The sequence below is a fragment of the Plectropomus leopardus genome, chromosome 2, assembly GCF_008729295.1.
Source record: "Plectropomus leopardus isolate mb chromosome 2, YSFRI_Pleo_2.0, whole genome shotgun sequence".
NCBI classification, from domain to species: Eukaryota; Metazoa; Chordata; class Actinopteri; order Perciformes; family Serranidae; genus Plectropomus; species Plectropomus leopardus.
Window position 1 is genome coordinate 1,724,924 of NC_056464.1, and position 17,422 is coordinate 1,742,345.

General features: G+C 38.6%; 1 protein-coding gene across 2 annotated transcripts in view; it reads right to left on the bottom strand.

Annotated features, from left to right (window-relative positions):
* epha8 (eph receptor A8) overlaps positions 1–17,422 on the bottom strand; it is an 85,672-nt gene that overhangs the window by 55,178 nt on the left and 13,072 nt on the right. The gene's annotated exons all lie outside the window — the stretch shown is intronic.

Consider the following 17,422-nt stretch of genomic DNA (forward strand, 5'->3'; position numbering starts at 1 on the left):
CAGACTTTGACTGTTGCACAGCAAGAGAAGTCTGGTAATATTACTGTACCTTGCCAGTTGACATGGTTCTTTGGCCTCTCACGTCTCCGGCCACCAGGGGCCCACAGCTCAATCTTGCTTTGTGGGCCCAGGATTCAGTATTAGATAAATACCAATGAACTTTATTGTCAGGTTTAATTTTGGCAAATTTGTATTATTAAAAGCAAAGTGTAGTATTTCCTAGACAAAGCATTTGTCTCAGAAATGAGAGCCATGTTTTAGTGACAGTCTTAGTTTTAGTCTTCCAAGAAATCAAGAGATGTTGATGGAGGAGTGATGTTTAGTCTCACTTCTGACGATGTCACAACCGGTCCCTATTTTAAATGCCAACATCATTACAATTCATGACACACGCATACACTAACATACATCCAGCCAACCACGTCTATCCAAACTGTGTTCCCTTCAGTGGAGCCCCGTAAGAGTCAGAAGTAAATGACAGCGCCCTGTGTGCACATCAGTTTAACTCAACAAGAAGTCAGGGCAGAAAATCATTTGAAGAAGTCCCGCAGTCCCTTCAGACGAAGGCTGCCAGCTTCTCAGTGATCTGCTATCATGTTGCCTGTCTCTTTACTGTCAGCACTAATAGCTCTTCGACACTGGACTGGGACATGGGTGGCTACTGCAGGCCAAGTGTGGCACACACTCAATCAATAATTTACCCGGCAGCTCTCCGCCTTTTGTGTGTGTGTTTTCATTCCTGAATTAAGCGTTCATATGGGCTGCACATAAGAGGATTTGTTTGTGAGAGTGTGTCTTTGTGAAGCTGGTAACATGGGTATGCCTGTGTGTGTGTGTGTGTGTGTGTGTGTGTGAGAGTGTGTATGTGTCGGCAAAGTTGCTTTGTGTACTGATGTGTAGCCCTTTGCACCTGCTGTGGAGATAGAGCTCTGGCCAATCACAACAAAGATTGGAGGGAAGTTTGAGTGACACAACGGTGCTGTGTCTGGCTGAGATATGATTCATTCTGTTATCGCTCGCTCTCCCTCTCGCTCACACGCACACACACGCACACACACACACACGCACACACACACACACACACACACACACACACACACACACACACACACATACACACTGTTATGATGGCTTAACAGCATTAAAATGTTTAATAATACCGTCTCTTCTCATCCACTGTTTCTTTTCCTCTCTTCTCTTGCCCTTCCCCATTTTCTCCTCTTTTCCTTTCTACTTTTCTCCAATCCACTCCTTCATTTTCTCCTCCCTATAATCATTTCTGCCTCTGCACTCCTCTTCTTTGTCCTTTTCTCCTCTCCTACCTGTCTCTGTACTTCCTCCCATCCCTTCCTCCTCACCTATCTTCCCCTCTATTGAAGTCCCTTCATCTCCTCATCCCTTTCTCCCTTGCTGTCCTTTCCTCACTTCTTCTCTTTCCTCTCATCATTTCCTCATTGTCTTTTCTTTCTATTCTAACCCCTTTCTCATGTCCTCTGCACTTTTTTTAACCTTCCTTCCTTTCCTTTCCTTTTTTAAATTCCTTCGCACTTTTGTGGTCTTCTCCTTCTTCCTCCTTTCAGCTCCTCCCGGCTTTCTTCTCCTCTCCTCCTCTCCCCCTCTTCAATCCCCCTCTCCACTCTGACCAATCAGAATCCTCGATCATCTACCAATGAGGACTAACCAGACACACAAAAAGACTAATGAGTCTTGGCACGTCAACAACAAATCCCTCAGCACTGATGCTCTCACACTCTAACAAACAGATGTACACTGCTTACACGTTTAATGAGACTCACACATTCCGACACACACACACGCATGTGCGCACATGCACACACGCACACACACACACACACACACACACACACACACACACACACACACACACATTTGCGCATAAACACACATGCTCCCAATGCGTCGTTTCCCCCTGCACAGCTTGAGGCCGCGGCAGCTGTGATAGCTGTTGTTTTGTGCTTTTGTAAAGTTTTTGTTTAGCCACATTAGTATGGCTGACATCGTTCTGTGGTGAGAGCTGCATGATGTGTGTTTGTGTGTGTGTGTGTGTGTGTGTTTGTGTACAGTGTGAACATTATTACCACCCAGTGTTATTATGGAGCTGAATATCCTAATTTAGCTTATTGAGATGTTTCAATTAACCACTTGTAATGCCCTGCCACTCACAGTACTGTGTTTGTCTGATCTATTAAAAGATGATTCCAGCTAATTACAACTTGGGTTGAAGTTTTGTAGTTCTGGTCATGATTCTATCGCTCATGATAACATTGTATTGAACAAAATTGCTAAAAATCTGGGAACATGCCAATAACCCAGCCAGACAGGGTCAACTTCCACTGGCAGCCATGGAAATGAAGGTTACGCTCTAAGTACAGTAGCTGAAATGCTTGGACATTATAACGCTATTCATCTTCCCAAATCCCAGCACACAGCTATGCCCAAATGACATCTGTGAGTGTTTGTCTATCATGTTTCATGTTAGCAAGCTAGTTAGCCTGGTAATCAGATTAAACTGCCATTTTTTGCCCACTTCATTCAATCATTCAGCCTGACTATTGCATTTCCACAGTCAAATTTCATTTCAGGCGGGAGCTTTTGTTCGCTCTTAATTTGTAGCTAACATATTTGTACACATTAAATTTAGAATTACCTGACAATATAATCATACCTGGATTATGATCAGAGACAGCCTCTTATTCCCGTGTTGTCAACACTGATGCTTTTTCAAGCCCTTTGGTGCATGATATCAATGCCAATGCTACCCTGTAGCATTTTTATGAAACGCACAGCTTGTGACTAACTCCCATGTAAACCCATCTGCAGTGGTACTTGATGCTAAGAGCAACTAGACGGGTCTCCATTAACCCTCAAATTGCGCAAATTGAGATTATGAATATAAAATATACCCAATGGAAATGTCAGTTTAAAAAAAATCCCATTTATTGCAATAACGTTTTTACGCTCACATGAGGTGGTATTTCTATTAGACTTTTTTTTTTTTTCAGACAACCACAATGGAAACACTTTTTTGTCTTTTCTAGGTCACATGGTGCTATGGCTATGTGCTTGTCAGTAGGGACTGGCTCCCTCATGATGCAGCAGGAGCTACAGGAGATGTCATTGCATTACATAACTCTGAATCCACAATTCCTCTGTGAAATTGTGGACTATCACCTCCCAGAAATCCCTTATCCGCTCCCACGTATAAGAGGCTTGTCATTCCATTATGGCTCTATAACACGCCTATGTGGCCTTGGATTGTAAATAATAACAACTAGTGTGGTGGCTGCAATAGAAATAAAGCTGCTAATGTTTTCGATCTATCGTGACTGAAGTCCCCCAATGGAAATACAGTCATCTAGCAATTGTGCTTTATAGACATTTTGAAAATATCGTTTTGTGATATCTATAATTAAAAGTTGCCTACTGATGTGAAAAATGAAAAAGTCCTCAAATGGCAGGAGAGAGGGGAGGTGTATTGATCAAAGAAAGAGGACTTTCCAGGAGATCACAATTTGCGTTCGTCATGAGACCAAGAGTTTTAATGTAACGTTTGGCCATTCACATACGGCAATCACTCTCATGACATATGTACTTCATGTCAGGCTACAGAACAAATATACTTATTCTAACCTAAATCATGACGTTTACTGTCTGCAATCAGCATACTTCCCCCATTTCTCTATACAATGAAATCTGTTTGTCCAGAGGTGTGTTACCGAGGGGCTGGTGAAGTTGTTTCTGCACACGTATTAAGGTCACACACACCAGTGTCAGGCTGATAGTGAGCGTCTGTGAATGTAACGGAAGTCAGAAACAGCTGATAAACCATTCGTCACTGTCATCAAGTATGTTAAACATTTTCCTGCACGCTGCTTGCTAATCTGTGTTAGCTCGGTCTCCATGTTATGCACAGAGCAGCTGCTGAGTATCATGAACATTTATCTCTGTGTTTTCAGTGAAATCAGAGTCTGTTAACAGACACTTTGTGAGATTTAGATGAGTTAGTTTGATCAGACAGATCATCTCTGCAGTGCGTGTCCGCTCACTGTTGTGATCTCCGTTATGTCGTATCAGACAGCGTGTGTGTATCGATGCCTCTCAGGCTGTGGATAGTGTCAGACAAGTGTGTCCCTGCCTCACTGCACATCCTTATAACATCTGTAACAGCTGGTTTACTCCCAGTGAATGGCGATTTACCAAAACCCATCCGTCACAGCTGCCCCCCTTTGGGTTTTCCTCATAACTTTTAGTAACTCCAATGCACGTACAGTCAGCTCAAGACACACTTCAAAATTCCCATCCTTTCTTGCTCGCCCCCCTTCTCCACGCTCTCTCTCTCTCTCTTCTCTCCTCCCTCAACCTGACCAACTGACAGCTACGTGAACAGCGCCAACTAGCTATTTGAACCTATGCTTACACCGTACTATAAACATATCCCACTTTCACTCAGTGAGTGATACATGCAGAGTTAAAAGTTAACAGTCCCAGTGATGTTGTTCTCCTACATCAGCACTCATGGAATGCCACTTGACCAATCAAATTGCTTGGTCGGAACTAACTGTTGTATAAATATGATATATTAGCACCTGCTTGGAGGTAGATCCAATTTTTTCCCCTGATAATAAAATTTAATAGATAGATTTAATAGATTTAATTGTCATATACTCCCCTGTATGGTAGGACTGGGACACTCAGCTTTTATTGTAGATTATTTCAATTATGTAAATAATTGATGAGGATGAAATGATTGAGTCTATTAAAGCCTTTCTTTAAATTAATGTGGCTTTAATATGGTCTGCATTTAGTTAAATTGTGTGTGTTTACATTTTTTAAGACAGCAGGCCCTTATCATTTGCTCGTGCACATGGTCTGAGGCAGTTCTAAATTTGTTTGCAGCGTATGGAAAAATTCAGGTAAGAAATACCATCAGGTAAGATGTATTCATTTCAGGATTTCTCCTAAACCCCTTCTTCGCAAGGTTTAAGCACAGATTTGTGCTTACGCAATGTTTGTGAATGATGCCCAATTTGTCTCAGCTGTGTGTCACAAAGCGACGTTAACTGGTGCCCAGTGTGTCACTAGGAGACACAGAGAGGCAAAGCATCAGTATTTAATGTCCTTGGTTTTCAGAGATGTTTCTTTAAGTTAATGAAACACATTTCATGTCCAGACTCCTGTCTTTTGTGGTTTAGGAAACAAAGGCACTTTGGATAAGGATCAGGAAAGATTGTGATTTTAGTTAAATATTGTTGGAAAAGCTAATGATTAAATAATAATGCTGTAGTAAATATGAGTGGATAGTGTATTTCAAGACCGCCTATTTTGGTGGAAAACAAATGAGATGTTGTCAGTGAACATTTTGCTCATACACGCAGGACATTTTGAACATTTTTGCGACTTGCCTGGTATGCTAATTCACAATATTTCTTTATTATGTTAATACAGTACTGAAGCTAATGCTCTGCATGACAGTTCCCTCAAAAACATATTTGCTGTTTCAAAAACATACTTTTCAGCAAATAGGTTTGGAGAGTCGCACTTTAACTAATTACAACATATACTAACATTACATAAATTATTTTAGTTTAGCATGCTGAAGTTAAATATAGTAAAAATAGCCTATAATTATATATATTTTTTTTCATTTTTTTGGCCATTATATTGTTTCTTTGATCGCAAATATTTTGTAGCACAGCTCCAGTTTCTGGTCTGATGATTTGGAAGCATTGATCTAAATCACTTAGAAACTAAAACTTTGGATGCTTGAAATAGATGTTTACTACCAGCAGTTTGGCTAACAATTTTACAGTTTTGTTTTGTTTTCCAAATACATTTTGTGTGATCCTCAGAAAAAAAAAGTAAAAAAAAAAAAAAGGTACTGAGGCTGTCTGATCATCAGATTGCTGTGTTTATTTTCCTGCCAGATTTAGTCATAATGATGTAAAGGCTTTCCCACATCTCTGATGGTATCACAACTATCAGAAATGGTGCCAAATTTTCCGTAAAGAGGAAAATGACCACCCTTCTCAAGTTCAAATGATGCTGAAACAAGTATTTGGTGAGATGGTGTAAGAGGTCAGTCTTGTGAGTTGCTATCACTGGATGTAAAGTCGTGTGTGTGTGTGTGTGTGTGTGTGTGTGTGTGTGTGTGTGTGCTCACACCAGGCAGCTTTCCTGCCCTGAGGCTGTGAGTGTGGGTGTGTTCTGGCTCCTCTGTGTCATTTGCCTCCGAACAGTAACAATGTTGTTGATCAGCAGTTGTTTACAAACCGCCAGGAGGATGGAACTAATTTGATCACTTCGTATTCCCCCGTCTCTCCCTCTCAGAAGACCGCTTCAATTTAAGCTCCTCATACGTTCTTGATAGCAGGCCGACACAAGTTGATTCTGACAGCAATTATGAATATCGTGTTCCACTCAAGTGGTCGTGAGCCGGGGAATAATGAAGTTCTCACCATCATCTGTTCCCCAAATCACTTAACTGCATCTTCATTAGGAACTTTGCAGCCTGGAGGAAATCATAGTGAGATTGGGATAGAAGACGAAACAGCTACACAGTGCTCAGTACATGCCAGACAATTCGATTTATTATCTAATTTTCACTATAAACTCTGTAACTGAAATGACATGAGTTATGAATACAGCAGTCTGTACAGGAAGTTTTATGATGCTTCACAGTGTTAGAGCTGACACTCATTTTTCTTACATGAAATCGGAGTGACATCTTCTATCACCTGCTCTCAGCTCTTAATATCCAACTATTTAACCAACATGTTCTCACTCCCAATACTGACCCTTGTTCAGTGGCCCTATGCTTCAGACTATGACAGGCTAAGTGTGCTTTCAAAATTAACTTCCATATTCACAGGAAATGTACCATTTCCAGTCATTAAATACATGCAGTCTCTTTTAAAAAATACACTTACAACATAGTTTTATGTTATTTTTAGGTTCAATTCCTGAGGTTCTGAAATGCTGAAGTACAGCGTCAGATAGCAATGATGCTGGTAACGACGGAGGCTAATATAAGGAGAGCAAGTGTGTTTATAGGGCGGGCGAGTTTGCTTCCCCTGTGGATGTGATGTTTTTGGGCTTTTTTCTACACCTTACCATGTGTCTCTTTTGCCTAAACCTAACCATCCATGACTTTGTCGCTTAAATGTAACCATGGTGATGGTGCACATGCGTTGCCATGTGCTGTTGTCTAAACATAAGGACGGTGCTGATTCGTCCCACCATGCGTATTTTTTGACGGTAACAGCATCCATAAACAGTTGACACAGAAGGATACCTAACACACGATAAGTAGACACAGAAGGTCACTGACAGAGCGGAACTGTGTGATGAGTTGGATGTTTGCTTCCTGTGTGAATGTGTTGGGTTTTTTTTTTTTTACTACCATGTGCCTCTTTTGCATATTTCTAGCTATCAATGTCTCTGTTGCCTAATCTTAAGGATGTGCTTTTGCTGACATACTGACGTTGGTCATCATGTGCTTTTGTGCACATACAGGAAATGCAGAAGGATACCTGAAGCATAATATGTAGACACAGGATATGTGATGATTCAGAATGAGAATGTGTTATTGTTGTTGCTGTCTCCTCAACAGTAAAAGCAGATCACTGGCTGACATCAGGACAGTATGAAGGATTTGCATTTTGCAGATGCAATTTGTAGTGTACCAATGTTAAATGGTAGGGGCACCAAATCACAAAAAAAATTATAAAACATAAATATAAATTTTGAGTTATGTTGCTTTAAATTCTAACTTCTATACATCATTTCACATGGAAGAAATAATCATTTTAGAACATTTAACCTGTTTACATTGTTTTATGGTTCAAATGAGCACACTGCCTGTACAAGTCTTTCTATTTTTTTTTTTAAATTATTATTTAATTGATTGTTTAGTCTATAAGACAAAATGTCCTAGAGGGCTGGTGATGCTTACATGTGATCAACAGCCCCATTTTAAATTTTCACATTTCTTACACAGTTACAGAAAACAAATAAATGCAGCCAATCCAACCACATTTTTGAATATGACAACAATCATTTGTTTATTGAAATGGTTCTGGATTATTTTTTTAATTGAAGGACTTATTGATGGTTGGTTGAGATGTTTTGGGTTAGCTATTTTAAAATTCACATTTTAATTTACAGACACCCAACAGCAAAATAGATTGAATAAACTGTGCAGTAAAAGTCATTCCAAAATTTCCATTAAATGAGATCTTTATCTAGTTTTTGATAAAAGTGAATAAATAAATAAAGAAACAAACAAATATGGAAGCCATTCTACTGGTCCAAGCTCTACTCCACAGCTGAGTGTCAGCTGTTTTCACCTGGAGAGACCTGACGGGCTTCAGGGCCGATGGGGACATCACCCTGTCACAGATGGCCATCACAGCTCTGTCCCTGGACTGTCAATGACTTGTGTATGTGTGTGTGTGTGTGTGTGTCAAGTCAAGTCAAGTCAGTTTTATTTATATAGCCCATTATCACAAAACATGGTTTGCCTCAGAGGGCTTTACAGTGTACGTGTGTGTGTCTACATCATCATATGTTTGAAGCAGAAAACACCAAAAGTGAGGAGGAGTGGCAGCAGAGAGGACAGAGGTGCTGACAGACCATAGAAAGGACAAAGCCCTCAGCTCCTGTGTGTGTGTGTATATTTATGTGTGTGAAGAAATAAATATATAATATAGGAATATTAAATCCTCCTCGTCGCCTGCTGCTGTCTCCCTCTGATATTTCTCCACGGTGCTGCGTTGACAGATAAGGATCACATTATGTGTCGGAGTGTCACACCTTTTCTCTTGTGATGCCTGACATCTCTCATTTGACTTTGTTTCGTAATCTCTGTCTCTGTTTTTTTTTTTTTTTTCATTTTTTGTTTCACACCTCTCCGTTTATTCATGCTGCTTTTTATTTTCCTTTCTACCCTTTTCCTTCTCTCCTCTATGACTAACAGCTAACAGGGAGGAGAGTTTGCTTGCAGCAGAGTCAGAGAGGCTCGGAACAATCCCACAACCCCTCAGTGACTGGGAGAGCCTGTAATGTCATCTGCTTTAGTATAAGAAGTGACAAATTACAACACCTGCCAGGATAGCACATATGAACACACTCACACACACTGAGTTTGACCACATGCATCATTTTATGGCTAAAAGAGAGCGACAGGAGCTTCCCTGCAGTCTCAGATCAGTGGATTGTGGATATGATCTAAAAATGATGTTTCCAGAAATGTTTTCGTTGATATCTTATCTTTGATCCTTAATGAATGTTTCCAAGGAAACTATAACCTCCATAGTTGACTGTTACAGTTGTTCTTTGCATGTTTAAATTGCATTTTTTTGCCATTTCATGACATATATCCATATCAGACAAATATTCTTATTATTGATGAGATAATTTTGGGTCTGTTGCAGAGCCTCAACATGATGCTAACAATGAAATGACAGTAAACTGAATTAAAAAAAGCAAAGAAAAATACTATAGTGAAAATACTGTGAGATAAATCTTTCAGGCATTAAAAAGAAAACTGGACAGTTGGTTCTAACTGACATAACAAGTGCCTAAATCTCCTTATTTGCTCTGCTCATTATTTTATCTTAACAAAAGAACCAAACTAATCCGAAGGCCATAATAATCTGTGATGATAAACGTGGAAATATCAGACAGGCCACTGTAGCACCATGGGAGAGAAAAAAGCCTGTACAGTAAGATGACTTCAACCAGTTTCATCAAAATATTCCTTACACAATGATTTCTATTCCAAGATATATCCCAATGCTGCCCTGTTTCACTTATTAAATTGAAGATTATATGGCGAAAAAATACCTATTGGTAAAGACCGTGGGTACATCTACAGTCATGTATTTATTTCAAAATTAGAATAAGGAATCAATGCATGCATTAATATCAGTTGTTCACTCATATGATTATTTATCATTATGAAATAATTTAAATGATACAATTTTATTTTAACTTTCAAAGCAAAGTGACAATTTGATGAGCTGTCATCTTTATGTGAATGATGGCTCTGAAAATCAATTTTCTCCATAAGCTTCTTCTCCTGACTGATTGTGTCTCACATGAACATGTTTTTTTTTTTTTTTGTATGTTTGTTTTTATGTTTTACCTGGGGTTTGTTCACTGGTTTAAAGTGCAGGGCTCGATTGGAAATGTCATGCACTGTATGTCAGTGCACCAATTAGGCTAAAAGTACTTAGCCCATTAATGTCCTGAGTGGAATTTCAAAATGTCCTTCAAAGCATTTAAAGTACAAGCTGACCTAAAAACATATCAGTTGGAATTTTTCAAATTTGACAAAGTATGAGGCTACAGCGCTTGTTTTTCCTAAGTTACAAGGGGTTTCTTGTTTTTTGATTTTCCATGAAAACACACCCAAAACAATAGGTTAGGCGTATCAGATCTTACTAATTTTTCATACACACATTGTCCAGACTCTAATAATACAGATTTAAAAAGAAAAATGATAATTAATTGATTTTTCTTGCTCCAATTTGACATTGTGCACAGTATAGTGGCATTTTATAATGTATTTCTATGGGGGTTTTAAGTGGAGTTTTAAATGGGAATAAAATATGTTTAGACTCTCAGTCTTCCACCCCTACTTAATATGACTCACTCACTCTTTCTCAAACACACAAACATAAATGAAACCCAAAGTCAGACGCTTGTTGACAAACATCTTTGGTCTTTGAAATGCAGCATACATATCCGACTTGTTCCAGTTCTGTTGGACTCTGTGAGTCTTGATGAGAGGCACATGCAGAGAGGTGCTGTAAGATACTGTAGTTCAGACAAATTTTCAAAAAAGATTCAGTTTTTAAGCTGATTAACATGTTAACAGCTGATGCTGCACCTGCCGCTGCATTTCAAAGACCAACAAGCATCTGACTTTGGGTTTCATTCTTTGTGTGTTTGCACGTGTGTGTGTGTATGTGTGTGTGTGTGTGTGTGTGTGTGTGTGTGTATGTGTGTCTGTGTGTGAGTGATATTAAGTAGGGGTGGAAGACTGAGTCAAACAGATATTTAATTCCCATATAAAACCCCAAAATAGTATAATCTCGTTATATCGCAGAAATACGATATAAAATGCCTCTATACCGTGCACAATGTCACACTGAATCATCATTAATGGATTATCCTTTTTCTTCTTAAATCTGTATTATAAGAGTCTGGACAATGTGAGTATGAAAAAATATTAAGATATGATACTCCTAACCTATTGTTTTGGATGCGTTTTCAAACAAAGGTCAGTAGTTCCTATGTATTCTAATGGGGTAATAAACCCCAAAGGAATACATGGGAACCCACAGTCATAGAACCATATTCCTCATAATTTCTCCCCAACAACACATTGGAAAATCTGTTTTAACTGCAATAAATACTAAAAATAGTATTTTACAGAAATGGCTGTATCTCAAAAACTATAAGGACCTACTGTATATCACATTTTTGGAACCATTGTACTTAGAACAACTTTAATTTCAAAAATGTGTTATTTGTTCCAGTGTATGTGTAATATTAAGTATATAAAATTAGTGCTGAAGTTATTTTTGTCATTTTTTTTTCGTCTTTCAACTTTGTCTGTCAATTAGGGCATGATAAATTTCAGATATTGAACACTTTGATGTTAACATGTGTAGCCATGTCTTGCTTCTTAACACAGAAAATTTCACATTTATATCTCTAAAAGAAAAATATCTATAGGACTTTTACTTAACATACTAAATATAGCATAATGACGTAAATGGGTTAAATTCCAACATCTGATTTCTTTCAAAACGGTTTAAATCATGTATAGAGCTACAAATTATCTACTACCTAATAATATCCTAAGGTTGTTTCAAATGTAAGAAAGTTTACATGATTTGAGAGGAATTTGTTTGTTCAAGAAACATTTAGTGGGGCCTAATAAAAAAATATCATTGTTAAGTTATGGGACAGCTGTGGCATGGAAATGAAAACATGTACAACATTTAACAAATGTAAACCTGTTGTGTATACATACATATATATATATATATATACATATATATGTATACACAACGTGTTTTGACCTGAATGTTTAATTTTTGTTTGTTTTGATCAAGGTGTGCATTGGTGAATACTGGGGCAGACAATGGATCATTTATCTTTGTAAAAATAAAATTTTAAAAAGGGGTTGACTTTGATGAGGATTTATTTCCTCCTACTCCTTTTCAGACATGAAATACTTTTGTTGTTTTCTAAACTGTGTGTTGGAGATTTTGATGTTGTTTTTTCTTACTTATATTTTTATTTTTTTCTATTTAACTTTGCAAGTTTGAAATAAAATCTATATATAAGCAATATTTAAATTAAATGAGATGGCAGATGACAGGCTGTTTGTTGATGTTCCTAGGCCACTGTCACTTAAAAGCTACCGTATGATGATCTGCCTTTTTTTTTTTTTTTTTTTAAAAAAAACAATTTAAATAAATAACAACCAAGGACTTTTCTTTTCAGAAGTTTAATTTTGATTGTTGCTTGTTTGATGTAAATTATAATGTTTCAGAGAAATATTTAACCCCTTGAAATTGGAGCAAACAGCCTTAATTTAACTTTAAAACATGGAAAGAAGGCAATAAGCAACTTACAAGAAATGCCTCAACAGTTAGCAAAACATAAATAATAAGTTAAGCCTGCAAAAAATAACCTTAAAGTTAAAAAAAATAATAATAATAACAATAATAATAATAATAATAAGGAAGAATAAGAATAATAAATAAAAATGTGTGTGCCCACAAAAAAACATCCTGAACTTCAAAAAAAAAAAGCTATTATTATTAATATTTTTTTTCTGTATCTTAATTTTAAATACATAATTCTAATAATCATAAAAACAATTTTCTTGTTTTTTTTACCCTAGTTTTTCAGAATGTTCAAATGTTTTCTTTATCTCTCTTTGTAGTTAATTTTCAGTTGATTTCCTTTCACTTTTCCCATTATTTCTTGCAATTTGCTGAACATTTCTTGCAAAGTTTCTTATTGCCCATTTCCCATTTTTTCTAGAAAGAAATCAAGCTAATTTGCTTACATTTGGGCGATTTCAATGCTTGTAAAATCATCTGAACACAACACAAGAAAGCTGATGTCCACCAAAGAGTTAAACTATGAAACTGAGATTTTAGGGACTTTATATTCTGGTAAACTATATATCTAAATATTTCTATTTATCAGAGTGGTCGAGCATTCAAAGCATGGAGTGTTGGGTGTAAACATCACATAGCTTCAATGAGGAGCTGAGCCAGAGTATATATGGGATAGCCTTCTATAAGACTTGAGGGGGACAATGTAGGAATGACTCCAGATGTTTCAATGTAATTGTTGCAGTAAGTGTATGAATTTCTGTTCTGGATGCTGGATTATGTTATTTCCCACAAACTCCACCATAAATCAAATTAAAACAGGAGAGGCAGAGTGCAGCTCAGAGCAGGAAGAGTGGCTGTGGTCCACTGACTGAGCAGAGAAGGGAACTAACCCACACGTGTGAGGACGCACCCAACCCTCTCTCCTCTGTGTGTGTCAGGCTTGGGTGGGCCGGCTGAGGTGAGTAGATGTGACCAGCCTAAGTGTGTGTGTCTCATATCAGTGTGTCCTCGATCGCTCTCACTGTATGGGGCACTTTAGTCCATTCTTCACTGGCACCGGGAGGCATGTGTACACACAGACACACAGGCACACACACAGACACACACACACACACACACACACACACACACATACAGTACACACCTGCACACATGTATGCACACACACACACGGACTCAGTGTTTTGATGTAAATTCAAGTGGACGAGGGGCCCAGTCAACCACTCCACCAGAGTCTCTCCCTCTATCCTCCTCTCTTTTTTTCCTTTCTCTTTCATTGCTTCCTTCCTTGTGACACTTTTAACGGCATGTCACGCAACCCTGTGCTCACACACACACACGAACACACACACACACACACACACACACCATGTCGTGCTCTCAGCCAAAGCTCTGCACCTTTGTCAGGGGAGAACCACTTAAGCACGCTCATATACACACACATATTCATGCACATTCATGTCTGATTTTCTCCCCCCTCTATCCGCACACACAGGCACACGCACGCACGCACATACACACACACACACACTCCATACACACACATACAAGCCTTCACCACTTAAGCCGTCTTCCTTTCACCATCTCGTGCCCTCCCCTCCTCTCTGTGTCTTGTCTGGTCTCGTGTGTGCGTGACTGTGGCTGGCTTTGGCGAGGGTGAATTAGCACGACGACCCAGTTTGGTGCCAGAAGAGACACGACGTCAGCAGAGGATATATTGAAGAGCACTTCCTTTTTTTTTTACTCCCTCTTCCTCTGCAAATTACTTTCTGCTCCAGCCGCCGTAATGTAATGGTAAATAAAGTACGGGGTAAAAGCATCACCTCCAGCGAAGGATTATCATAAAGCAAATTATTTCTATTTTCAGGAGCTTTTATGCTTTTTTTCCCTTTAAAGATCCTATCTGTATAACCTCAGATAACTTACATCAGTGTGTTACATTCAAATCAGAACTGAAATGTGGATGAAATCAGTTCCATAAACAAAATGCGACCGGAGGGGATTTTTCTCGGCTTTCTTTAGGGGCTCTGTTTTGCATTGCTCTGCTGATGCTAATTGGCTGCAACTAATTATAGAAAGTCTGTAAGTGTTCCTCTGAACCGGACACACACACACACACACAATGCTTTTAAACACATTTTGACAAGAAGCTCTCACTGTGTTGAACCGAGAGAGTGTTTGCCACTGGCCTCAGAGTGGTAAAACACATCACAGATTTGTGTGTGTGTGTGTGTGTGTGAGAGAGAGAGAGAAAGTGTATGTGTTTCAGTATAGGTGTTGAGTGGAGGAGGAGGAGGGTTGCAAGCAAACTGGTGTTGCGTGTCTCCTTCGGCTCGTTGAGCTGACAAACTGCTTTTAGCGTTTAATTATCCATCGCTCTGTGATTAATAGGTTTTAATTACTGTAACCCATGGCAACCCAAAATATGCACAGGTCTCTGCACGAGGTCAACCTATCAAAACCCCATGAAAAATCAAAAAAGACAAAAACAAACAGACTGTGTTTTCACAAAAGGAAAACAAGAGTGGATCAAGAGCCTTTGCGTCTCAAACGTCTCACTGATTATTCATCATCGGCAGCTGAATGAGCACAAACTTCAGCTCTGGTACCCACCCACATACACAGGCACAAGCACACACACACACACACACACACACACACACACACACACACACTATTTACCTACTCCACAAAAGTGTTAGACCTCAGAAGAGCTTCTGACCAGACCTTGAACTTTTTACAGGGTCCACAGCGAGGACTTCAAACAGACTTTTTGATTCACTAAAAAGGTGACAACCTTACATTTCTGCAGATACTCTGAGCTCAGAGGAAACCTTCACACACTTAAATAAATGGCCAGCTCTGATGCTTAGATGATTTTGTTGAGAAAATGATTTTCTAACTAGGAGAGAGAGGAGTAGAGCTGATCAAAAATGCACCAATCGAACTGAAAGGAACAATTTTTTTCCAGCATACCGAGCAGAAAATATTGATCTTGGACCAAAGCAAAGATTGAATCATTACTGCCCTCAACTTCTGGACCGGTAAGTCTTTGTCCATGACTATTACATATGAACCAAGAGGTGTCAACTTTAACCCTTTGAAACTTGGTTCCACATCAGTTTTCTTGTGCTGTGTTCAGATGCCTTTCACAAGTATATAACCCTCAGAAACATGGGGAAAAGGCAATAAGCAACTTGGCAAGAAATTTCTCACGAATTTCAAGAAATTAGTGAAAGGTAAATAAGAAAATGATCAAAAAAAAATAGTTTTAAAGGGAGAAGAGAACTATATTCATAATCATTATAATTATGTATTTCAGATTAAATTACAGAAAAAAAATGTGTTTTCTTTGTCAAGTCATTGTCTTGTTTTGTATTTTACTTTTTGGGGGTTATTTTTAGGCAATTTTCTTGTAATTTTTTACTAATGTTTTGCTATTTTTTAGGTCACGTGTTGTTAAGTTGCGTGTTGCCTTCCCCTCATGTTTTTGAAAAAAAAATCAAACTAATATGCCTGTCAGGACATTTGTTACCAAAATGTTGTAAATTTGTTTGTTTTTTGTTATATGACTGCATCTTAAGGAGGAGTTTAATGAAAACCAATGATTGGGATATGCACAACTCTCTGAACAGATACAAAAAAACCTAATTGGTCCCATGAGCTACAATGGCCCCTTTTATTTATTTATTTGTTTATTTATTTTTGTCAATAGCATCTTCGTTTTCTGTCAGTGATACTTTAGGCTAAACATTAATCTGAGCATTGTCAGATAATATACACAGTCTTCAGTTTTTATTTTTTTTATTCTTTTTGGAGGACTTTCACTTTTTCTGACAGGACAGCTGTAGACTGTGAGTTAAGTCCTGGCCTACTTTTAGTATTTTGCAATGTTATTTTTGTGTTTCTAAATCTTCTTATTCTGCTGTGAGATTTTAAAAGGTCGTCTACTTTTCACACCATAAATATGACTTTTTCAGCCCATCCTCAATGCAAACTCGTCAAATAGCACCGCTCTGTCAGAGAGCTTTCAGCATACCAGCCTGACGCCAACAGCCACCTTCCGCGACCAACCCGTCCGGATGGCCAGACGGCACTGGGCACGTCCACATGCCACGTGTACATGTGTTTACCATTTACACAGAGACGTTAAACATTAGATGGGGTCAAGTTAAGCCCAAGGATAACAAGGGAGTTAAATAACATAATAAACATACTTAGTTCAACACTCATGATCTTTTCCTTCACCTCAAGTAGCTTTGTTGCTGAAACCTAAAGCATTTTTGGTGAAGAACCCTACATTTCCTGTAAGTTTATTTTTGAAAAGACACTTTGTATGTAATAAGCTGAACAGTATGTTTCCCGAGAAGATGACACGCTGTCCCTGAGAGTCCAACACTGGCCCTAGAGAGGGGCCAGGAGCGCCGTAGTTTGAAGTGTGGGAATCTGAAGCAAGCTGCCGTATTTGAAAGTAAAAACGTGTTGGAAATAGCAGGCTTATACCCACAGTCTGTGCTGTGTGACTCAGACCAGTGTTACCCTCATCTCTCCATCCTAATTCAGTGTTCAACATTAATTTCTTTTCTTCTTTAACCCTTTGGAACCTGAGCAAATTGGCTTGATTTCTTTCAAAAGCATGGGAAGAAGGCAATGAGCAGCTTAACAAGAAATGACCCAAAAATTAGCAAGGATGGGGCATCTGGTGGCTCAGTGGATAGAGCAGGTGCCCCATGTATAAAGGCAATGTCCTTGCTGGA